At 40.0% G+C, this 25,434-nt stretch overlaps 1 pseudogene; it reads left to right on the forward strand.

Moving 5' to 3' along the window:
• Positions 1-18,969: 18,969 nt before the first annotated feature.
• LOC142435074 (U1 spliceosomal RNA) lies at positions 18,970-19,155 on the forward strand (annotated as a pseudogene).
• Positions 19,156-25,434: the final 6,279 nt, after the last annotated feature.

Genomic DNA, 25,434 nt, shown 5'->3' on the forward strand with positions numbered 1-25,434 from the left:
TTGAAGAAGTCACTAAATATTATCTGTTACTAAGCGGTATATTCAATTTCAATGCCTAATTTTTTAAAATTGTAGTAGAAAATTGTAAACTACCTGATGCAAGTACTTATTAAACTCTTAGAATGGCCTGCCGAATGCTGTAGTTCTAAGAATTCATTCATTGTAATCTTGAGTCAATCCTAGTCTAGAAAATTACTTCAGGGCTGAGGAAATGAAATAGGGGCCATGTGTTAGTCTGGGCTGAATAGAGAAACAAATCCATAGACACTCATATGTGTACAAGAAAGAGCTTTATATAAAGAGTAAGTTTATATTAAGAAATCAGCCCAGACCAGATTAAATCCATAAGTCTGATATTGGCCCTTATGTCTGATAGCAGTCTATAAATTCCTCTTCAGACTCATGCAACACATGCAATGACACCAAATGCAGGAAGATCACAGGTAAGTGGGTGGAAAATCTTGTGGATCCAGTGGTGATGGAGGCATTTCAGTGCTGGCAGGGGTCTCCATGTGGCTCCTCTAGCTACAGGGCTCTGGTTCCATTATTGTAGCTCCATGTGGCTTGTCAACAGGAATGAGTAGCAGAGAGAGAGATTGTATCTGGCCTCCAGTGAGCTATTTATTTCTGTCACGCCTCCAAATGAGATCATAAGGCTGCAATCTGACTGACAGACTAGACTCCACCCCTTCACAAGTTGACAGGAAATTATGTAACTGCCACAGGCCATGTATACCCTTTGGCTAATCAAAGGAGAATTTAACTCTACATCTGCCCATGGATGATTCCTATAAGTCAGAGGTCAGACATGCCTCAAACCTCCAACTTTCTTTTTCTTTAAATCATTTTATAGGGGCTCACACAACTCATCACAATCCATACATCCATCAATTGTATAAAGCACATTTGTACATTCGTTACCTTCATCATTCTCAAAACATTTGCTCTCCACATAAGAGATCCTCATCAGCTGGCATCAGCTCATTCCCTCCCCCTCCCCACTCCCCCCTTCTTCATGAACCCTTGATAATTTATAAATTATTATCTTATCTAACACTGTGCTGCGTCTCCCTCCACCCATTTTTCTGTTGCCCATCCCCCAGGGAGGAGGTTATATGTAGATCCTTGTGATCGGTTCCACCTTTCTACCCCGCTTTCCCTCCTGGTATCGCCACTCTCACCACTGGTCCTGAGGGGTTCATCTGTTCTGTCCTAGATTCCCTGTGTTTCCAGTTCCCATCTGTACCGCTGTGCATCCTCTGGTCTAACCAGGTTTGCAAGATAGAATTGGGATCATGATAATTGGGGGGAGGAAGCGTTTAAGAACTAGAGGAAGGTTGTGAGTTTCATTATTGCTACACTGAACCCTGAGTGACTCATCTCCTCGCCACTGCCCCTCTGCAAGGGATGTCCAGTTGTCTACAGATGGGCATTGGATCCCCATCATGCACTCCCCTCATTCACAATGGTATGATTCCCCCACCCCCACCTTTGGTGCTTGAAACCTGGTCCCCTCAAATCTTCATGCTCACACATGTTGGTGTGCTTCTTCCATGTGGGCTTTGTTGCTTTTGGGTTAGATGGCCGCTTGTTTACTTTCAAGCCTTTAAGACCCCAGATGCTATATCTCTCAATAGCCAGGTACCATCAGCCTTCTTCACCACACTTACTTATGCATTCATTCATCTTCGGCGTTTATATGGGGAAGATGATCACAAAATGATGGTTTTTATTCTTTGGTGTCTGCTACCTGATCCCTTCAACACCTCGTGATCACACTGGCTTGTGTGCTTCTTCTCTGTGAGCTTTGTTGCTTCCGAGCTAGATGGCCACTTGTTTGCCTTCAAGCCTTTAAGACCCCAAACACTATATCATTTGATAGCTGGGCACCATCAGCTTTCTTCACCACATTTGCTTGTGCACACGTTTGTCTTCAGCAATTATGTCGGGAAGGTGGGTATCATGGAATGACCATTTAGCTGAGCAAAGTGCTCTTGTATTAAGGGAATGTGTGCGAGGAGGCCCAACGTACCCCTGCTACCCTACTACTTAACCTATAAATATATGCACATAGGTCTATTTCCCCCATAATCATAAATATATTTACATATGTACATGTCTGTATTTAGGCCTCCATGCATGCTCTTTGCCTCCTACCCCTTTCCTCCATTTCCTTACACTTTCCTCCTGTTCCACTACCATGTTCAGCCTTCATTATGGTTTCAGTAATTCCTCTCAGTTACATTGCCCTTGGGCACTCCCTACCAGTCCTCCCATTCCCTCCCTGCCACTGGTTTTGAACCACTCATTGTTTCCTTGTCCATGGGTTAGCCAATACCTCCTCTCTACCCCCACCTCCCACACTCTCATGTCCCTCTGGGACAATTGGTCCCATTATTTTCTTCCCACATTGTGTGTCCAGCCTATCTAGATGGACCTGCAGAGAAAATAATATGTGCATAAAATTGCAGATGGCTTCAACAACAGCAAACAAAGTGGCACATAAGAACATGGTGACAACAGCAGTAACACTGATCAATATTTACACCACATTGAAAATAAAAAGGATAAAAACCATATGATAATATCCATAAATGCAGAAAAAGCATTTGACAACATCCAACACTCATTCCTAATTAAGACACTCATGAAGACAGGATTGGAATGTAAGTTCCTCAAGCTGATACAAGCTGTCTATGAAAGGCCAATGGCTAACATCATAGTCAATGGAGAAAAGACAAAAACAATCCCACTGGAAAAGGGTATAAGACAAGGATGCCCCCTGTCCCCACTTCTATTCAATACCGTTTTGGAGGTTTTAGCTAACAACATTAGACAGTGGAAGGACATCAAAGGGATCCAAATGGGAGAGAAGGAGGTGAAACTATCGCTATTTGCAGACGACATGATCCTGTACATTGAAAACCCCAAAAGCTCCACAGCTGGAGTACTTACAGCAATAGAGGAATATGGAAGAGTAGCAGGATACAAGATCAATAGACAGAAGTCAGTAGGTTTTCTATACACATCGGACAGGACAATGGAAGAGGGGATTAAGAAGGAAGTACCCTTCACGGTAGCTAATAACAAACTGAAATATCTAGGAATCTATTTAACAAAAAATACTAAAGACCTATACAAAGAAAATTATAAGTCCCTACTACAGGAAACCAAAAGCGACCTCCACAAATGGAAGAACATCCCCTGCTTGTGGATTGGAAGGCTTAACATAGTAAAAATGACAATCCTACCTAAAGCACTTTACAAGTTCAATGCTATACCAATTCAAATACCATGAACCTTCTTCAAAGAATTGGAAAAAATGATCACCAATTTCATATGGAGAGGGGAGAAACCCCAAATTTGCAGAGAATACAGGGGCACTGGTGGTTCAATGGTAGAATTCTCGCCTCCCAAATTTACAGAGAACTGCTCAAGAAGAAGGACAAAGTATGAGGACTTGCCTTACCCTATTTTAATACCTTTTACACAGCTACAGTGGTCAAAACAGAGTGATACTGGCACAATGACAGACACTCAGACCAGTGGAAAAGAATAGAAAGCCCAGGAATAAAACCATCAGCATATAGACAACTGATCTTCGACAAGGATCCCAAAACCATCAAGTGGGAAGCGGATGCCCTTTTTAACAAGTGGTGCTGGAAATAATGGATATCCACATGTAGAAAATTGAAACAAGATGTTTATCTCACCCTATGCACAATAATAAACTCAAGGTGAATCACAGACCTAGAAGTTAAACCCCAAACCATCAGGACCATCAAGGAGGGAATTGGGACTAACCTCAGAGCACTGGCCCAGGGAACTCATAGACTCAGTGCAACAGGGAAGGGTACACACACAGGTGACCTGGAAATCGACAAATGAGATTTAATAAGAATAAAGCACCTGTGCACCTCGAAAGACTTCACCAAGTGGGTGACAAGACAACCCACAGACTGGGAGAGGATTTTTAGCAATGACACATGAGACAAAGGGTTGATTACTAAAATCTACAACACCATCATGACTTGCAAAAAGAGGAAAACAGTTAACCCCCTAAGGAAGTGGGCAAAAGACCTGAAAAGAACTTTCACTAGGGAGGAGATACATATGGCCAACAAGCATATGATAAAGTATTCCCTGTAATTAGCCATAAGAGAAATGCAAATCAAAACAACCATGAGATACAACCTAACACCCCTGAGGCTAGCCCAGATCAGCAAATCAGAGTGCAACAAGTTTTGGAGGGCTGCAGTGAAGTAGTGTGTAGATTTGCACAGCCACTGTGGAAAGCAATCTGGAGATACTTAAAGAAAATGGAAATTGTTCTACCTTATGACCCAGCCATCCCTCTACTGGGCATATAACCAGGGGAGGCAACAAATAAAACACGACCACTCACCTGCACTCTAATATTTACTGTGGCACAATTCACAATAGCAAAGACTTGGAAACAGCCTAAGTTTCCATCGATAGATGAGTGGATTAATAAACTCTGGCACATACACACAATGCAGTACTATGCAGCACTGAAAAGCACGGACGCTCACATGAAACATGTCATTTTGTGGGAAGAGTTGGAAGGAATCATGTTAAGCAAGGTAAACCAATCTCAAAAGGACAGGTATAACATGAATCCCCTGAGGTATTTACAATCAGCACGGCAGGAATAGAAGAATAGACACCTATCTCGCAATAAATGGGTGGAAGCATAGATAGTTGGGGGGAGGTCAAACTACACCCAGGGAGGTACATGAGTGTCCTGTATAAAGAAGGGGAAGGGGGGAGGGAGAAGCGGCGTGGGGAGAAACTGAGTTGATGGCACGGGGGGAACAGAGCACTAACCCACCCAGGGGGAGAGTATTGGTTGTGTCCCCACAGAACTGGAGTGTGCATACAGACCCCACCATGACACGCCAAACCAGGAGGGCAACGTAACACGTGGAAGAATCCACAAAAAGACTTGGCCGTATTTCCAGCCCTAACCAAAATCAGCCCGATCCCCATCATGGAAGGGAGTGCCACAGAAAATGAAAATAGATCATCTGGTGTGGAAAGGAACTGACCTACCACACCCAGACCAGAAGGAAGCTGAAGCAAAGGAAGGAAAAAGAATGGAGCGGAACACACCTGGGCCCACCAAGCTCAGAGGATGATAGTCCGGCTTAGAGGGACCAATGTACAGAGAGGACCATATACCTGACCCAGGACCATATAGCTGGCCCCACTGTAAGATGCAACATCCTGCACTGACCCATGGCCCTACACGGGACAGCACCAGAGACACAGTGTGACTGAGCTGACCCCACCACACTGATGCAAAACACTGGGGCGTGCAATGGAGCGGCGGGGGAAGCAGAGCAAAGAGATCCTGAGGGAGTATAAAGGATGGACTTTGGGGCCAGGAGGTGGCACCCCATCAGACTCATCCAGAAAACACTCCTAAAGGTCAACAAACAAACCTTGAGCTATTACCAGGCTTTTCTTTTTTTCTTTTTGTTTTTTTTTTCTCTTCTTTTAAATTTGTATGTCAGTGGCCTCCAACTTTCTTTATCCTATTCTAACACCAACTGTCCTTCCCACCTTACTCTGTTCTGCTAGGTTCAATAATCCATTTCAATAGCCATAGAAAACTCACAATACTCACAATTATGGTGCTAGGGATACAATCCTTTTGTCCACAGGAGCTCCACTTCTTGGCCATGCCAGCAGATCTCTTTCTGATCCTCCGTCACTTTCTAGTTTACAGCCTCTCAGCTACAGGGCCCCTTGGCCTCTGTCCTACTTAGGCAAGTGTTACCAAACTCTTTTAATGCCTCAAAGGCACCCCACTATGCAATCCACCTTCCTGCCTGAACACTGTCAGCTTTACTTGTTCCATGAGTCAGGAAACTCACCACTCTGATTCATGGATCTGCCTCATGGTCTCAGCGTGCTCTTTTGCTCTATCTGATGGTCTCAGTACTGAGTGTTCTGGTGCCTCCACAACATTAGGCAAGGGTTTTCCATGCATTCTACTGCTAGTGGTTCTTAGTTTTTGATACTCTTGATATTCTATGCTCCAGCTCTTGACACGGCTCACTTTTATAAGCAGAGCAACGGCAGAACTGGCAAGTCATGGAGATAGAGCCCTCTACACCTTATTTGCATGGTCCTACCCAGTTATTAGTTGGGAATTACCAAGACTATGGATAGAAAGGCCATGGCAAATCATTTCACTTCACTGCAAAGGCTAAACAAAAAACAAACAAGAGTTTGTTGTTGTTAGGTGGCATAGACTCATTTCCAACCTCTAGCGACCCTATGCACAGCAGAATGAAACCTCCCAGTCCTCCGCCAGCTTCACAATTGTTCCCACAAGCTGTGGCTGAGCCCATTGCTGCAGTCACTGTGTCAATCCATCTCATTGAGGGCCTTCCTCTTTTCCTCTGTGCCTCCACTTTGCCAAGTATGATGTCCTTCAGGGACAGGTCTCTCCTGACAATATGTCCAAAGTATGAAAGATGAAGTCTTGCCATCCTTGCCCGTAAGAAACACTATGGCCTTATTTCTTACAAGACAGATGGAATTGTCCTTTAGCAGTCCCCGCCCGGAACTTTCACTATTCTTTGACAGCATCACAACTCAAATGCAAGGACTCTTCTTTGGTCATCCTTGTTCAATTTCCCATTTTTAAATGTATATGAGGCAATGGAAAATACCGTGGCTTAGGTCAGGTGTATCTTAGTCTTCAAAATAACATCATTGCTTTTCAGTACTCTCAAGAGGTCTTATGAAACAGATTTACTGAATTCGCGGTGTCTATTGATCTCTTGACTGCTGCTTCCATGAGCATTGATTGTGGAGCCCAGTCAGACAAAATCCCTGACAAGTTCAGCGTTTTCTCCAATTTTCATGATTATTAGGCCAGTTGTAGGTATTTTGGCCTTCTTTTTATTGAGTAGTAATCCTTCCTGAAGGCTGAAATCCTTTATCTTCATCAGCAGGTCCCCCTCACATTCAGTAAGCAAGGTTGTGTCATTTGCATATTGCAGCTTGTTAATAAGTCTTTTTCCAACTCTGATGCCACATTTTGCTTCATACAAGCCAGTTTGTCTGGCGATTTGTTCAGCATAGATTTGAACAAGTATGATTAAAGGATACAACCCCGATGCACACTTTTCTTGATTTTAAACCATGCAATATTCCCTTGTTCTGTTCACACAACTGCCTCTTGATCCATGTACAAGTTCCACATGAGCAAAATGAAGTGTTCCAGAATTCCCATTCTTCTCAAGGCCACCCACAGTTTATTATGATCCACACAGTCAAATGCCTTTGCACAGTCAATAAAACACAAGTAAAAATCTTGCTGTTATTCTCTGCTTTGATACAAGATCCATCTGACATCAGCAATGTTATCCCTTGTTCCACATCCTTTTCTGAATCCAGCCTGAACTTCTGGTAGTTCCTTGCCAATGTGTTGCTGCAACCATGATTGGTTGATCTTTAGCAAAATTTTACTTGTGTGTGATATCAATGATACTGTTCTATAGTGTGAGCATTCCATTGGATCACCTTTCTTTGGAAAGGCTACATATATGTATCTCTTCCAGTCAGTGGCCAAGTAATTGTCTTTTGAAATTTCCTGATATAGATAAGCAAGTGCTTCCAGTGATTCATCAGCTTCCTAAAACATTTCCATTGATGTCCCATAAATCTTGGAGCTTTGACCCCCCCCCCCGAAAAAAATTATGACTGTCTTAATATAAGCCCCAACCCAAAAACAAAGCCAAACTTATTATTATGGAGAAGCAGAGTCCCACATTTTTTCTCCAAAGAGCACCTGTTTGGTTCAGATGGTAATCTTTTGGATAGGAGCTGAGTGCCTAACTATGTGCAGCCAGGGATCCCAAACTCAAAATACACGAACTCACTGCCATTGATTGGATTTAGACTGCTAGCAATCCTCCTTCTTCAGGAGCACATAGCCTCTTCTTTCTCCTGCACAGTAGCTGGCAAGTTTGAACTGCCAACCTTGCAGTTACTAGTTCAACACTTAACAGATAGGCATCACCAGGGCTCCTGAAGTAACCTCCCAAAGGCAAAAACCTAACTCACTGCCTTCAAGTCAATTCTGAATTATTGAGGCCTTGTAGGACAGAGTAGAATTGGCCCTCTGGGTTTCTGAAGCTGTGAACCTTTACGGGAGCAGAAAGCCTCGTTTTTTTCCATCAGAGGACCTGGTGGGTGTGAGTTGCTGGTCTTGTGGGTAGCCGTCCAATGAGTAACCCACGTGCCACCAGGACTCCTTATATAGGCCCATGTGAATTATACTCACTGTCATGAAATCAATTCTGATTCAGAGGGCCCCTACTATAGGGCATAGTAAGTTATGAGGCTGAACTTTCTTCCACAGAAGAGCTAGTGAGTTTAAACTGCCTAACGTGCAGTAAAAAGCCCAACATGTAACCCACTATGCAGCAGGAACTCCTTCCTATATGTAGGCCCAGAGGACCCTAACTTATAGCTAACATTCCAAAAGTTAATCTGGTGATAAGTCCATGATGGCATTAGATTTCAAGATTTCTTTATGATTTCTATCCAGTCTATCGCTTGAACAGTACATTTTGCCTTTGAATTTTGTATCAGTCCTAGTATCTTCATCCTGAAGGTTGGCCAGGGTTTTTACAATAGTTTCTCCTTTCGTCTCCCTAGCTTCAACCTTTCTCTACCCAATCTCCCTTTCACGTTAATTATTATATTGTTTATGTTTATTTACACACGTTACATATTTCCTGAATTCATTCTAAGCAACATAAACATATTAATTCATTAAATACTCCCAGAAATCTTATCCTATAGGTAATCTTGTTAAGTATAGCAATACAAAATTTACAGCAGGACCCTGAGACACAGAGGTCATGCAGCTAGCAAGAGATGGAACTTGAATTTAAACGTAGGCTTTCCGGTGTCAAAGTCCAGGTGTTTAACCACTACTGTATATTGTTGCTATCAACAGAATGAGTCACTTTCCTTGTAGTCCAGCCATGCTGATCTTCCTTTCTGTGAATTCCGTCAGCACTCATCAATCTGCACCACTTAAAGAAATGTTTGTTTTTTCAGCACATAGTTTTAATGTAATTGTTCTATACCTGTTGATTTGGACAATGCAACCAGACTATTCAATTTTTAAGGAATGGCATCCATGCCTAATCAGTAGCCCTCAGAACCCTAGCACAAGGGTTGTGGTTGTTGTTGTTGTTTCTAGGTGTCTTTGAGTTGGTTCTGACCCGGCAGTGCGAAGTTAAACAGAATTAAACACTAGCCCTGTGCAGGGATGGGTACCTAATACATTGCCCAAGACTCAGACCAGTCATCAGGGGCTGTAAACCCCAATGATGACCTTTATCCTTTGGGTTCATAAATTTTACCTTCCTGTTTCGTTAAGCTAGAATTGTAGGCAACTTATCACCAATGGTAATTAAAATCACATATGAATCAAAGCTCAAAGTTATTTTGAAACATGAAGCAACTGACAAGGAATATTTTAATTTACAAACTCAATTTCCTCTAAGTCTGCATCTATTTTATTGAATTATATTCCAAAAAGGAGATATAAGAATAAAACAAGTAGAAGCCTAATTAAATTGTGTAACTACCTTGCTAATTTAGATTCCTATTCAGTATGTAATATCAAGTAAAAAACCCCACAAACAAGAATTCATGTCCCAACCTCAAAGACTATTAGCTGTAGGACTTTGGATGGCTACTTATTCTCTGTGAACACCAATACCTCACCCTCTTCCTGTTTTCTCATCTGTAATATAGGGGACCACCACTTGTCTTTCAGTGTGTCATACTGTGGTGGCTTGTGTGTTGCTGTGATGGTGGAAGCTATGTCACTGGTATTTCATATGCCAGTAGGCCCACTCAAAGTTAACAGGTTTCAGCAGTGCTTCCAGACTACGAACATGCTACAAAGAGAGTAGGCTGTCCACTTCTAAGAAATCAGCCACAGAAAACCTTATGGATAGAATCAGAACCTTGTCAGACACTGAATACGTCAAGGAAATAAGCAGAATATTCTGGGAAATAGTAGTAGAAGATGAGACCCTCGTGTTGGAAGGGACTCAAAATATGAATGAGCTGCCTTCTCAAAGTAGATTGACCACAGTGATGTGGATGGAGTAAATCCTGAGGGAATAAAGACTTCTGCACCTTCACTTGCTGATGGGCACAACTCAAAATGAGAAGAAACAACTGTAAACAGCAATTAATAATTGGGAACCAGAATGTATGAGTATGAATCTGAGAAAATTGGAAGTTGTGAAAAATGAAATGGGACCTATAAAAGCAACATTTGAGGCATTAGTGAGAAAAATAGATTGGTGTTGGCAAGTTTTAATCAGAAAATCATATGGTTTACTGTGCTGGGAATGAAATAGGGAAGGGCATTTCAAAATCAAAAGGAAGGGCATTTCACTAATTGCCACAAAGGACATTTTTAACATTTACCTTCAAGTACACTGCTGTCTGTGATAGGATTTTATCTATCTGCCTTCAAGGAAATCCAATCAATACAACTACTATTCAAATTTATGTACCAACCAACAAAGTTAGTGATGAAGTTGAAGAATTCAACCAATATTTTCAGTTTGAAATTGATCAAATATGCAATCAAGATGCTTATTGAAAGGCAAAAGTTGTGGATAAAGAGGAAGTAACAGTAGTTAGAAAATACAGCTGTAGGAGAGACGATGGAAAACTCAACATCAGCAACTAAAACCAGGCCTGAGGCGGACTGTGTAACATATCGTCAATGGAAGTTGAAGCTGAAGGAAATTAAAATAACTCTATGAGAGCCAAAAGATGACTTTAATTCTACCTCATCTGAATTTTGAGAAAACCGCAAGAAAATATTTGTTTCATTGAACACTGATGACAGAAGACCTAATGAACTGTGGGATGACATGAATCACATCATACATGAAGAAAGCAATTAGACCAGGTTGACTAGAGCAGCAAATCCAGGGACACTCATGTATGTGTAAGAGAGAGCTTTATATCAAAGAGTAATTGTATGTTAATATCACAGTCCAGTCCATAAGTCTGATATTAGTCCTTAAGTCCAATACTAGTCCATAAATTCCTCTTTAGATTCATGTATCCACTCGTAATGATTCCAAATACAAGAAGTTCACAGCCCAGTGGATAAAAAGTCTTGTGGATCCAGTGGTGGTGGACACATCTCCAGGGCTCTGACTGCTATCAGTGTGGCTCCATGTGGCTTGTCAACAGGGAGATGAAGGCAGAGAGAGTTTGTGTTCCACCTCCAGGGAGGAAGGAAATTCCCAGAATCCTCATGAGAAGGCAACACCCACAAGGAGGCATCATCAGGCTGTGACCTGATCAACAGGCTAGACTCCACCTCTTCACTCTGAATATCCTCAAGTTGACATGAGATTATATAACCACCACAGTCATTAAAAAACAGGAAGGAAAGAAAAGATCAAAATGGATGTCAGAAGAGACTCTGCAACTCATTCTTAATTGTAGAGTAGCTAAGGCAAATGGTAGAAATGATTCATTAAAAAGATCAATGGAAAATTTCAAAGGGCAGCTCAAGAAGACAAAGTAAAGTATTATAATGAAATATGCAAATATTTAGAGTTAGAAAACCAAGAAGGGATAACACACTAAGCATATCTTAATCTGAAAAAGAAGAGTGAAAGAAAGAAAATTTAAGCCTCAGATTGCAATATTGAAATATGAGGGGGACCCCAAAAATACCAGAATTGCACTGGGCAGAGCAGACATTTTGTAGGATGCATTTTCCCCACTAGGTGAGCATTGAGCAACTCACTTGGAGTTAGTGCGCCCAGCGGCATTGCTTAGGAAGGTTCTTTCTGGTCACGGTGAATTTTTTTTTGTAAAAGCAGTTTCGCTCAAACCTTGTTTTTTTGTGGTGACTGATTTAAGAGAACAGCATGCAGCTGTGAAATTTTGTTACCTGCTCTGGAAAAGTGCTGCAGAAACTGTTGTGATGTTGAATATAGCTTACAAGGACAAGGCTATAGGAAAAACTCAAATGTATGAGTGGTTTTCTCATTTAAAAAAAAAAAAGGTGAGATGCCAATTGATGACACACCTCATTCTGGACATCTGTCAACTTACAGAATGTATGAAAATGTCAACTCATGGAACGTTTGGAATTAATTCCACCAGATGAGACTGACTGTTAATCAAGCTTTCGATTTAAAGGTTCTGAAGAGATTGCATAACAGTGTGTGACCAAAAGGGGAAAAAAAGGCCTGATTTGTGGCAGCTGGGGGACTGGTTTTGACATGACAATGCACTTGCTCACACAGCCATCTCAGTGACAGATTTGGGCAAAAAAAACAAAACCAGCATGCCTCTCTTGTCCCATGCACATTAATCACCTGACCTCACTCCTTGTGACTTCTTTTTGTTTTCACGAATGAACAGGGACATGAAAGGACAGAGATTTGACAACACAGAAGAGGTGAAGAATAAAACAAGGGAGGTGTGTCAGTCATCCAAACAGATGACTTTGAAAATATTTCCAAGAATAGAATTACAGATTTGATAAATGTATTAAGTGCAATGGAGAGTATTTTGAAAGTGATAGGGGTGTTGTGTAAAAAAATTAAATACACAGATTTGAAAAAAGTTCTGAGTTCTTTTTGACGGGATACCCCCTCACAATGTAGGGGCAAGATACTAAGTGATTCAGGAAGAAGCCAAAGAACATGGAAAGAATACACAGAGTCACTGTACCTAAAAGAACTCGGTGACATTCTACCATTTCAAAGGGTAGCATGTAATCAAGAATCAATGGTACTAAATGAGGAAGTCCAAGCTGCATTAAAAGCATTAGCCAAAAATAAGGCTCCAAGCATTGATGGAATACTAATTGAAATGGTTCAACAAGTTGAGGAAGCACTAGAAGCGCCCACTATTCCAGGAAAGTTGGAAGACAGCTACTTGGCCAACTGACTGGCAGAGATCTACATTTGTGCTCTTTATAAAGAAAGGTGACCTAATTGAATGGTCACACTACAGAAAATTATAATTACTATCACATGCAAATACAGTTTTGTTGAAGATCATCCAACAATGGTTGCAGTAGGATATTGACAGAGAACTGCAGGAGGCTGAATTCAGAAGAGGATGTGGAAAAGGAAATATCATTGCTGATGTCAGATGGATCTTGACTGAAATCAGAGAATACCGATAAGATGTTTACTTGTGTTTTTATTAACTATGCTAAGGCATTGGACTGTGTGCGCCATAAAAAACTATGGATAGCCTTGAGAAGATTAAGTATGCCAGAATACTTCATTGTGCTTCTGTGGAACCTGTACATGAATCAAGAGGCAGTTGTGCAAACAGAGCAAGATCATACAGCATGGTTTAAGGTCAGGAAAGGTGTGTGTCAGAGTTGTGTCCTCTCCTCATAGGTACGCAATCTATATGCTGAGCTGGATTATATAAAGAATAATGCAGAATCAGAATTGGAGGAAAAATCTGTGGTATGCTTCATGAAAGCAAGGACAACTTGAAACATTTTCTGATGAAGATAAAAGATTGCAGCCTTAAGTATGTATTACAACTCATTGCTTAAAACAAACAAACACCTCACACCTGGAATAATAGATAACATCATGGTAAATGGAGGCAAGGTTGAAGTTGTCAGGAATTTCCTTTTCCACAATCAACGCTCATGGAAGCAGCAATCAAGAGATCAAGTGATCTTTAAAGTGTTGAAAAACAAGTATGTTACTTTTCATACTAAACTTTGCTTGACCAAATCAGGGTATTTTCCACCACCTCGTATGTATATGAAAATTGGACATTGAATAAGGATGGCCAAAGGAGAATCAATGTATATGAAATATTCGCTGCCAAAAGAATAAACAAGTCTGTTTGGGAAGAAGTACAACCAGAATTCTCCTGAGAGGCAAGGCTGGCTAGATTTCATCTCATGTACTTCGATCATGTTTTTAGGAGAGACCAGTCCAAGGAGAAAGACACTATGCTTGGTATAGAAGAGGGGCAGTGAAAAAGAGGAAACCCTTCAGCAAGGTGGATTGACACAGTGGCTTCATCTTTGGGCTCAGGCGTAGGAACAATTGGGAGGATGGCACCATACCAGGCAGTGTGCTTCGTTCTGTTGTACATAGCATCACAATTAACAACAACAAAAATATGGAGCTAGTACCTACTATTAAAGATAAAAGAAAACACTTTGGGTGAAAGTACTTTGTAAACTCTAAAACACTATTCAAATATACATTGTATTATTTTTAAAAAATCATTTTATTGGGGGCTCACACAACTCATCACAATCCACACTTATATCCATTGTGTCAAGCACATTTGTACATTTGTTACCATCATCATTCCCATCATTGTATTATTTTGTATTACATTATATCATTGTATCATTTTTTGTAGTATCATGAAATAATAGTTTGAAAAGTGGGTTTATGTTCCCACTAATGGGGGTTATATAATCTGGATGGATACATTTAATTTATCTACCTGCCACTCTCATTTTGGAATATGAAGCCACTTTCAGTTTTTACATTTGTGTCATCTAATGACCCTGATTTCATTTATATCCTGTGGGCAAATAATGAAAAAGTCAGATGCTTGGGAAAAAAATCATACACCTGAAATTGTTTACTGAAAGTTTGAACTCAAATGATAAATTATATAATTGTCTTATATTGCCCTGAACTAGTTATATAAATCTTTACACAAATAAAATAGTATTTCTTCTTTTTTTCTATCATTATAAATTGTATGCAATGGTATATACATATTTTTTCTCACATTAAAATAAACTACTATATATGCATTATTCCAAAAATTATGAAAAGTATGTATTTTATGAAGCTCTTTACAAACTCTAAAGGAAGACCTTTGTACCATGAAGCAGGATCTTTTTTTCTGTTCACAATTAAAGCTACAGAAGTATATGAACTCTGAGAATGGTGTTCCAATAATGACTTTAAAATTCTACATACACAAACGTAGTTTTAAGTCTCTGTCAAAAGAACACTTTAAGACCAAGGTCTTTATGGCCTATTAATCTAAAAAAAGAAAAGAAAGACAAATGTAAGCACTTATTGAATATCTCCCATATGCCAAGCATTTTGCCAGGCACTGAGGAGACAAAGAAGACTTAGATATATCTTTTTTTTCAAGAGTTTCAGTATTGTTATAACACACTGCAGTTGGATTGATTCCAACTCAGTGATCCTATAGGATATAGCAGAACTTCCCTTGTAGGTTTTTGAGACTGTAACTCTTCATGAGAGTAGAAAGTCTCCCGTTTCTCCTGAGGAACTGCTGGTTTCAAACTGCTAACCTTTCAATTAGCATCCCAATATATAACCACTATGCCCCCAGGGCTCCTTTGGTACTGTTATAGAGACAGACACATACATAGATACCTTATTAGTAAATGTAAGTGCTACACTAGAGATATGCAAAGGAGCAGAAATAACATCTATGAACTGAGTTTCACATAAAGAATAGGAGTTATATGTCTTAATTGGAGTGGACTATAATTCAAGTAATATAAGCTTTTATGAAAGTCTGGAGATAACTACAACCAAGTAGAATTCCAAAGATCTACAAGTCAGTTAATGTTTATATTTTAAGTCCGTGGTTCTCAACCTTCCTAATGCTGCAACCCTTTAATATGGTTCCTCATGTTGTGGTGAGCCCCCAACCATAAAATTATTTTTGTTGCTACTTCATAACTGTAATTTCGCTACTGTTATGAATTTGGTGACCCCTGTGAAAGGGCCATTGGACCCCCAAAGTGGTCACGACCTGCTGGTCAAGAACCACTGGTTTAAGTGCAGGAGTAGCAATAGTTAAAGAAGAGGTAGACAGGAACCAGATTATAAAAATACTTGATATGCCTTGTTATGGAGTTTGACTTTATCATGAATATGATGGTGAACCATCAATGGAATTAAAGCAGAAGAATAACATGGCGTGGTTAGTGATTTAAAGTGAGACATCAAATTTAAATGGGAATAGTGGCAGAACCTGTTAGGAGATTATGGTTTTTATTTAGGTATATAAAGTGGGGATCTAAAATAATGAGATGGAAAAGAAAAAGGGGACATAATTATTTAGGAAGTAGATCTGAGGAGATTTTTCCACATGTGTGGATAGAGGAGATAATAGAAAATAGGGAGACCACCTAGGTCTTGGTTTGAATGAATAGAGAGATAAGAGTGAAATTTTTCCAAACACATCATATATGAGGAGACAATATAATGAGTTTTCTTTTAGACATATTAAATTGGATGTGCCTAAAATTTCCAAGTATAGATGTGCAGTAGACAGTTGGATATCAGGGCTAAAGACACATTTAAGGATATTTTCAGAGAGACAGTAGTTTAAGCCACAATCACAATGAGTTTATTCCACAGTGAGTACAAAAAAGTGAGATCAGAGTTCAAAGGACAGAACACTAGGAGATACCAATATCCATGAACTACGTGGAAGATCTGTACCTGAAGACGAAAATCATTGTCTTCAGAAGTATGATAAAATTCAGAAAGAAAATGTTAAAGACGTTAAGAGCAAAAAGTTCCAAGACGGGAGTTGTTAACTGTGCCAAATAGCTGAAAATGTTTACAGAAGATAAAGATGAAAATTATCCACCGAATTTAGCAACTAATACCGTTATGGGCAACCTGGTTGAGCACATTTTCAAATTCAGTGGAGTAAAGGGGATGGAATCAGATTGCAGTGAGCTTAGAAGTAGATAAAATAAGTGAGGGACATTATAAGAGACTAATACTCTTACAAGTAGTTCTGTGTGAAGAATAGTGAAATAGTGCTAATTGAAAGGGCAGTGAGCTCAACAGAGGCTTGGTTTGGGATTATTTTGTTTTCTTTTTCTGTCTGAAAAAAAGATGACCAAATCTAAAGGCAGATGCTGGATTCAAAAGAGGATGAAGAACAAGGGGTATCATTGCTGATGTTAGACTGATCTTGGATCAAAGCAGAGGATACCAGAAAGATGTTTACTCATGTTTTATTGCTATGCCAACGTATTTATCTATGTGGAACATAATAAACTATGGATAACCTTGAGAAGAATGGAAATTCCAGAACACTTGATTGTGCTCACGTAGAACTTGTACATGGATCAAGAGGCAGTTGTGCAATCAGAACAAGGGAATACTTCATGGTTTACAATCAGGAGAGGTGTGGCTCAATGTTGTGTCCTCTCCCCATACATATTCAATCTGTATGTTTAGCAAATCATCAGAGAAGCTGAATAACATGAAGAAAAATGTGGCATTACAATTGGAGGACAATTTACCAACAGTCTGTAATATGCAGATGACACAACCTTGCTTGCTTGAAGCACTTACTATTGAAGATCAAGAACTCTAGCCTTCAGTGTGGATTACAACTCAATGCAAAGAAGACCAAATCGTCACAACTAGACAAATAGGTAATACTATGATAAATGGAGAAAATGTTGATGTCAAGGATTTTGCCTTACTGGGCTCCACAATCAATGCTCATGGAAGCAGCAGTCAAGCGATCAATAGACACTGTGCATTTGGCAAATCTGTTTCGTAAGACCTTTTCAGAGTATTGAAAATCAATGGTGCTATTTTGAGGTCTATGATGTGCCTGACTCAAGACAAGGCAGGTAAAACTTGGACACTGAACGAGGAAGACCAAAGAAGAATCATTGCATTTGAATTGTGATGATGGTAAAGAATATTGAAAGTACCAGGGACTGTTAAAAGGGCAAACAAATCTGTCTTGGAAGAAGTAAGGCCTGTGTGTTCCTTAGACGGAAGGATGGCAAGACTTCATCTTACATATTTTGGACATATTCTCAGGAGAGACCAGTCCCTAAAGAAGGCCATCATGCTTGGTAAAGTGTAGGAACAGTGAAAGAAGAAGACCCTCAATGAGATGGATTGACACAGTACCTGCAACAATGACTCGTGTGATCCTCACCTCTCTGCAACACTCCGGCTATACTTCTTCCAAGACAGATTTGTTTGACCTTAGCAGTCCACAGTGCTTTCAATATTCTTTGCCAGCATCACAATTGATTCTTCTTCAGTCTTCCTTATTCAATGTCCAACTTTTATATGTATATGAGGCAATTGAATATCCCATGACTTGGGCCAGGCACACCTTAGCTATCAAAGTAACATCCTTGCTTTTCAACACTATAAAGAGGTCTTGTTCAGCAGAGTTACCAAAATGAAAAGTGTCTTTTAATGTGTTGAACGCTGCTTCTATGAACATCAATTGTGGATCCAAGCAAGACAAAATCCTTCACAACTTCAACCTTTCTCCATTTATGTTGATGTTACCTTTTTGTCCAGTTGCAAGGATTTGGGTCTTCTTTACATTGGGTTTTCATTCATATTGAAGGCTGCAATCCTTGATCTTCATCAGCAAGTGCCTCAAGTCCTCAACCTTAAAAAAGCCATATATACAAAAAGAATGGCCAACATCTTTCTCAATGGAGGAAAGTGAAGCATTACCTCCTCCAAAGAAGAAACAGGGATACCTTTTATCGCCAGTCTTATTTAATATGGTTGTCATGTCTTAGAGCTATTAGATAAAAATAAATCAAAGGCATCTGAATTGATAATAAATAAACAAAACTTACTTTATTTGAAGATGATATCATTTTATGTATGGAACTCCCTAAATATTTAATGAGAAAATTACTAGAACCAACTGAAAATTTTGACAATGTCACAGGGTTATGACCTCCTTAAAAAATAAATAGGATTTATCTTTATCAAGGAAAGAACACAGAAAAAGAAAAAATTTAAATATAATTTAGAGTATTGATTCAAAAGATTAAATACTTAGAAATACACACCAGAGAAACAAGACTTTTACAAAGAATACAAGAAAACACTTGTATAAGAAACCAAGTGTGTTATACTTACCTGGCAGGGGAGATACCATGATCACGAAGGTGGTTTTCCCAGGGCGAGGCTTATCCATTGCACTCCGGATGTGCTGACCCCTGCGATTTCCCCAAATGTGGGAAACTCGACTGCATAATTTGTGGTAGTGGGGGGGAAAGAAAAAAAAAACAACAAGTGTGTTAGACAGGGTTCTCTAGAGAAACAAAACCAGGACACTTATGATTTGATAGATAGATAGATAGATAGATAGATAGATAGATAGATAGATAGATAGATAGATAGAACATAAGAAATTAACAGCTAATTAGTCCACAGAGCAGTAAAAATGGTTCAGTTCAACTCATTTTCATGAGAGTTAATAGACTGGAAGTCTTTCAACTCATGAGAGCTTCTGGATGCAAGTCAAGGAAGCAGACAGCTAAGTCTTCTGTAGAGCAATACAGGCAATCCGACCACAGGCAGGAAAAAGCAGGGCAGGTTGCCAACAGTCAGCCAGATGACAGGGTCCGACAATCCCCAGCTCAAGTAATGTATATACTAGCAGTGTGGTGAAGCAGATTTTGAAGGAACTTCAAACTATAGAGACACCGTCCACCGGTTGGGTGTTCCACAGGTAACGCAACTCCCAAATTGAGACAGAGAGCTAGCTAAGGTAGCCACACACTAGTCTGATCATCAGAGAGCAAGAGACAAGAAAGGTGAGGCTCGCCAAGCCATTTATCTCTTTGCCCTTCAATTAAACTGCAACCTTATTAATCCCACGTTTTTGTTGGCCAGGTTGGCACAATAAACTTACCTATTACACCAAGAAAGATCTACATAAATACAAAACTGTCCCATGCACATGGACAAGAAGACATAATATAATGACATTTTCAGAAGAAAAGGAGGTGTTACTATTACCTAAATCAGTCTAAAATTATAATACAATTCTAATCCAAATCCCAAAATTATTCTTTTTAAAAATAAAAAACGAATTTCCAACTGTTTATGGAAATAAACCCAGGAAAAGAAAAACACTACTAAAAAAATAAAATGGTCATAATTCTCTGATATGAAATCTGTTATAAAACCATGCTAGTCAAAGCAGCTTTGTATTTGGTACAATACTTATATAGAAGAATAGGTCAGAATAAAGAACTTGAAATAAATCCAGACTCCAACAGCCCCCTGATTTTTTTTTATAAAGGACTAAATTAAAACATTAAATGGGGAAGTCTTTTCAATGAATTTTGCTAGAAAAATTGGATCTCCAGCTACAAAAGAATGAAATAGAACCCCAAACCATATACAAAAATGAACTCAAGATAGATTAAAGTCTTAAATATAAAATTTAGAACTTTAAAGATAATCAATGAAAAAATAGAAACAAACTTAAGGGGCTTAATATAAGGCAGAAACACACTTCTAAATATAATGAAATACACTCATACTACAAAAGACAAAATAGAGAAATAAGACAGATTCATTATCAAAAACAGCATTTGACACAATGCTTTGATATGATAATGTCTATCTGGCTATAAAGAAAATCAATCAACAACCATTGTACATTTGTTGCTATCATCATTCTCAAAACATTTGCTTTCTACTTGAGCCCTTGGTATCAGCTCCTCATTTTCCCCTCCCTCCCCCACCATGCCTCCCTCATGAACCCTTCATAATTTATAAATTATTATTTTCTCATATCTTACACTGTCCAATGTCTCCCTTCACCTACTTTTCTGTTGTCCATCCCCTAGGGAGGAGGTTATATGTAGATCCTTGTAATCAGTTCCCCCTTTCTACCCCACCTTCCCTCTACCCTCCCGGTATTGCCACTCTCACCACTGGTTCTGAAGGGATCATCTGTCCTGGATTCCCTGTGTTTCCAGTTCCTATCGGTACCAGTGTACATCCTCTGGTATGGCCAGATTTGTAAGGCAGAATTGGGATCCTGATAGTGGGGGGTAGGGGAAAGAAGCATTTAGGAACTAAAGGAAAGTTGTATGTTTGTTTCATTGTTGCTACACTGCACCCTGACTGGCTTGTCTCCTCCCTGCAACCCTTCTGTAAAGGGATGTTCAGTTGTCGAATAAATCTGACACAGTTAACATTAATGACAGAAGACCTCATCAGCTGAGGTATGACATGAGGACATCATATATGATGAAAGCAAAAGATAATTAAAGAGGCCCCAAGTGTTCTTGCATTCCAGAAAGTGAGGCCTCCGTCGTTTCCACACCCAAAAAGGAAGCAGCCAGCCATCCCAGCAACCTGGCAAGGAAGTACCTGCTATCTCTGTCCCCCAATAAGGAGTTACCTAGCTGTCCTCAAGTCCAGATAAGGAAGGGTCCAAGTATACCCTACCCCACTAGGGAGGCCCTAGCTATTCGAGAAGTTTGACACGAAAAGCCCTGGTCATCCCTGCCCCTCCTCAAGTCATCCACACATATTGACAAAGAAGGCTCTGGATGTCCTCATAAAGGAAGTCCACAGCTGTACCCAGTACCGGTCAAGATAGGGTCTGGTCACGCTTGTGACCACCAAGGAAGGCTCTGGCCATTCTTGACCCCAGGCAAGGATGGCCATATCCACAATCCAGGTATCCCTGCAACCTGACCAAGAATTACTTGATTGTCCCTCATTAAGGAAGATCCTGGATTACCCCCTTCAAGAAAGGTCCTAGCTGTCCCTGGGACTTGGCAAGGTATCTCTAGCCACCCTCGTAATCCAACAAGGAAGGTCTTGCACATCCCCATCCACAGGCAAGTAAGGCCTTGGCTATCCTAACAACCAAACTAGGAAGGTCCTGGGCATCGTTTCTTCCTGGCAAGGGAAGTCCTGTATGTCCCTGGGACCCAGAAAGGAAAGCCACAACAGTATTATCAACCTAAAATTCATGTCCTCTTCTGGCTCAAACCCCCTGCAACTAAGGTCCTGGCCACCCCAGAAACTTTGAAGGATACAACTAGCCCCACACAATCAAAATTAATAGCTGCCTCATGATACAATGGAACAACAGTCAATCATAGCACACACACATGAAAAACAGCCACAAACAATAGCATAACACACAGACCCAAATGATTACCCTGAAGAAGAGGACCTGGGATTATCAGAAATAAATTCAGGAGAATAATGTTTAGATACCTATAACAACTGAAAAAATAATTGGAAAACTAGAAACTCTACATGAAATGAATTATAAGGAAAAAAAAACAATAAGAGAACAGAAATATAAAACACAAAGAACAACGTAAAAGAACCGAAGACAGAGAAAACTGAATTAGTGAGCTGAAAGACAATTGTTTCAATAGCAATGGATGAGAGAAACAAACAACACAAACTGCAAGGGAATGTAGAGAAAGCCTACAAATGATGAGGGACACCATTCAGAAGAAGAAGACGTATCTCACTGGGAACCTGGAGCAAGAAGAAAATTTAAAATATACAGAGAAAATAGTACAAAAACCATGAATAAAAAACTTTTCAAACACCACAAATGTGAAAATAACTATTAAAGATGCTGAGAAACCCTCAAACAGAATAGACACAAAATAAAACATTTTGACTTATTATAATGAAACTCTAATATTATGGAACAGAAGAGAATCTTGAGAGCAGCTAGGGGGAAAGAATAGTTATCTAAAAAGGAAAGTTAAAAAGAATTAACTCAGTCTTTCCACAGAAAACATGCAGAAAAAAGGCCAACAAAGTGGAAGGAAAAACAGAAAAACCATGAACGACGAATCATATATCCAGCAAAACTGTTAACTATCAAGGAGAAATAAGGATATTTCCAGACACATACCAAATAAAGGAATTTTTAAAACAAGACAAGAATTTCAAAAAACACTAATGTGACCACTTTATACAGAGTCAACAACAGGAGAAAAACCTGAGAGCAGCATACAAGTTTAAAAAAACTCAGAAATTAGTACAATGAAAACAGTACTCAAAACAACACAGAAATAGAGGAACAACAAACAAATCAATAGAAAACAAACCACATGTTGGACTTGTGGGCTTGGGCAGCACTGGGTTGGGATGTTTTCTTGATGTACACTTAACCTTTATATATAACTCTCTCATACATGAGTTTCTGTGAATTTGTTTCTCTCATGTACCCAGACTAATACATTATGGTACCTTGGGAGTGGGGTACTGGAGAAACAAATCATAATAAGATGGAGAGTAGATGTTTGTTTGACCTCTCCCTCATGGAAGATTTTTCTTTTTTGTCTACCAGAGGTCAGATAAAGCCACACTGTTTACTCGGTTGTTTGTGGGGAAAAATATGGGAAGTTGGAAAATAGAAAGTTTGTAAGCCCACTTGCTTTCAGCAATTAAAATTTGATCTTTAGATGGCTTTAGGCCATGTCTGCAAAGAAAGCTTTGAAAATATATGCCCTACCCAGTGCTTTGGAGTACTCAGGAAGCAGTAGTCTTTGTCAGAGCTGGAAAAAATCTGGAACCATGAAGAAAACTCCTCTCTGGGACTGAATGTTAAAGGGAGCCTGTGAGCAGGCTGCAATGCTTGCTACGTGACCACCTGGATCTACTTGTTGAGTGAAAGTGGGAGAAATGCAGCAATAAAGAGACAGGTTGAGTTTGGCCACTGACACCTGTGAACTTGGTTTACAGGAAAAAAAGAAGATGAGAGCAGGTTGACTGGTCTGAAGTCCATGACCTAGCACGAGGGGGCTAGGCTTATTGAGTATTGGTGAGAGTCCATGGTCTAAAGACAATGTGACCAATGGGCAACTTGTGGAAACTGAGTGAGGCAGCCCATGTTGAGTTGACAAGAGCCCGATCAGATGGAGACTTTTGAGTCTGTGAACAGGTGCATATTGTTGCTGACTTTATGGATGGCCTGTCTGGATTTGACTTTGCTTATGGATGCAGATTTCACAAGGTTCCAACTGGAATGAAGACTCTTTTTTTAAAATAGTTTTAATAGCACATACTTTGTATATCATACATTTAATCATTCAATCATATTAAGAACAGTTATGCAGTCACCACCACAATCAATTTTGGAGGACTTACTTCTTATACTCCTTGTGGTTAGCTCCCCTGACATGCCCCTAGGTAATTATCAATCCAGTTACTATCGCAATAGATTTGCCAGAATTTCATATACAGAAAATCACGCACAACACAAACCGGAAGTGAACAAAAGAACCCAATAACCATGACTATACAAAACAGGAACAGTTCAATCAAAAAGAAAGAAAATACTAAAAACTGAAGCAACTTTCAAAATGGGTCAAAAGAGAGACAGATGATAAAGTATTACATTTTTTACATTTTATTAGGGGCTCATACAACTGTTATCACAATCCATACATATACATACATCAATTGTATAAAGCACATCTGTACATTCTTTGCTCTAATCATTTTCAAAGCATTTGCTCTCCACTTAAGCCCTTTGCACCAGGTCCTCTTTTTTCCCCTCCCTCCCCGCTTCCCCCTCCCTCATGAGCCCTTGGTAATTTATAGATTGTTATTTTGTCATATCTTGCCCTATCCAGAGTCTCCCTTCTCCCCCTTCTCTGCCGTCCCTCTCCCAGGGAGGAGGTCACATGTGGATTCTTGTAATCAGTTCTCCCTTTCCAACCCACTCACCCTCTACTCTCCCAGTATTGCCCCTCACACCCCTGGTCCTGAAGGTATCATCCACCCTGGATTCCCTGTGCCTCCAGCTCCCATATGCACCAGTGTACAACCTCTGCCCTATCCAGTCCTGCAAGGTAGAATTCGGATCATGGTAGTTGGGGGGAGGAAGCATCCAGGATCTGGGGGAAAGCTGTGTTCTTCATCGGTACTACATCGCACCCTGACTGACCCATCTCCTCCCCTAAACCACTCTGTGTGGGATCTCCAGTGGCTGACAAATGGGCTTTGGGTCTCCACTCTGCACTTCCCCCTTCATTCACTATGGTATATATATATATATATTTGGATGATGCCTTATACCTGTTCCCTTTGGCACCTCGTGATCACACAGGCTGATGTGCTTCTTCCATGTGGGCTTTGTTCCTTCTGAGCTAGATGGCCGCTTGTTCACCTGGAATGAAGACTCTTTATGTCAAAAAATAGTGTCTTCTCAAAGAACAAGTTTGATAAATTGGATACTCAAAATTGGGGGGAGTAAGGCATGAAGTTGTTGGCTTACAAACTTTCATAGATGGGGGAACATATTCACAGGATTATAGGATTAAGGTGTAGGTGTTACTTAATTTCAATCGTGAAGCTAAAAAAATGTGTACAGGTGCCAGTTTGGCAAGGGGTAGATTAAGGTTGTTAGTGTATGTGCCAACCTGACTGATAAACACATGTGGGGTTAATTGAGGGGCAGAGGGATAAATGGCTTAGTGAGCTTTGCCTTTCTAGTTCTCTGGTCTCTTGCTTCCTGATAGTCAGATCAGGGTGCAGCTGCCTTAGCTGCTTTTAGCTGTCAAGGCTGACTTCCTGCAAGGCATCCCTG

This window comes from Tenrec ecaudatus, chromosome X, assembly GCF_050624435.1.
Source record: "Tenrec ecaudatus isolate mTenEca1 chromosome X, mTenEca1.hap1, whole genome shotgun sequence".
NCBI classification, from domain to species: domain Eukaryota; kingdom Metazoa; phylum Chordata; class Mammalia; order Afrosoricida; family Tenrecidae; genus Tenrec; species Tenrec ecaudatus.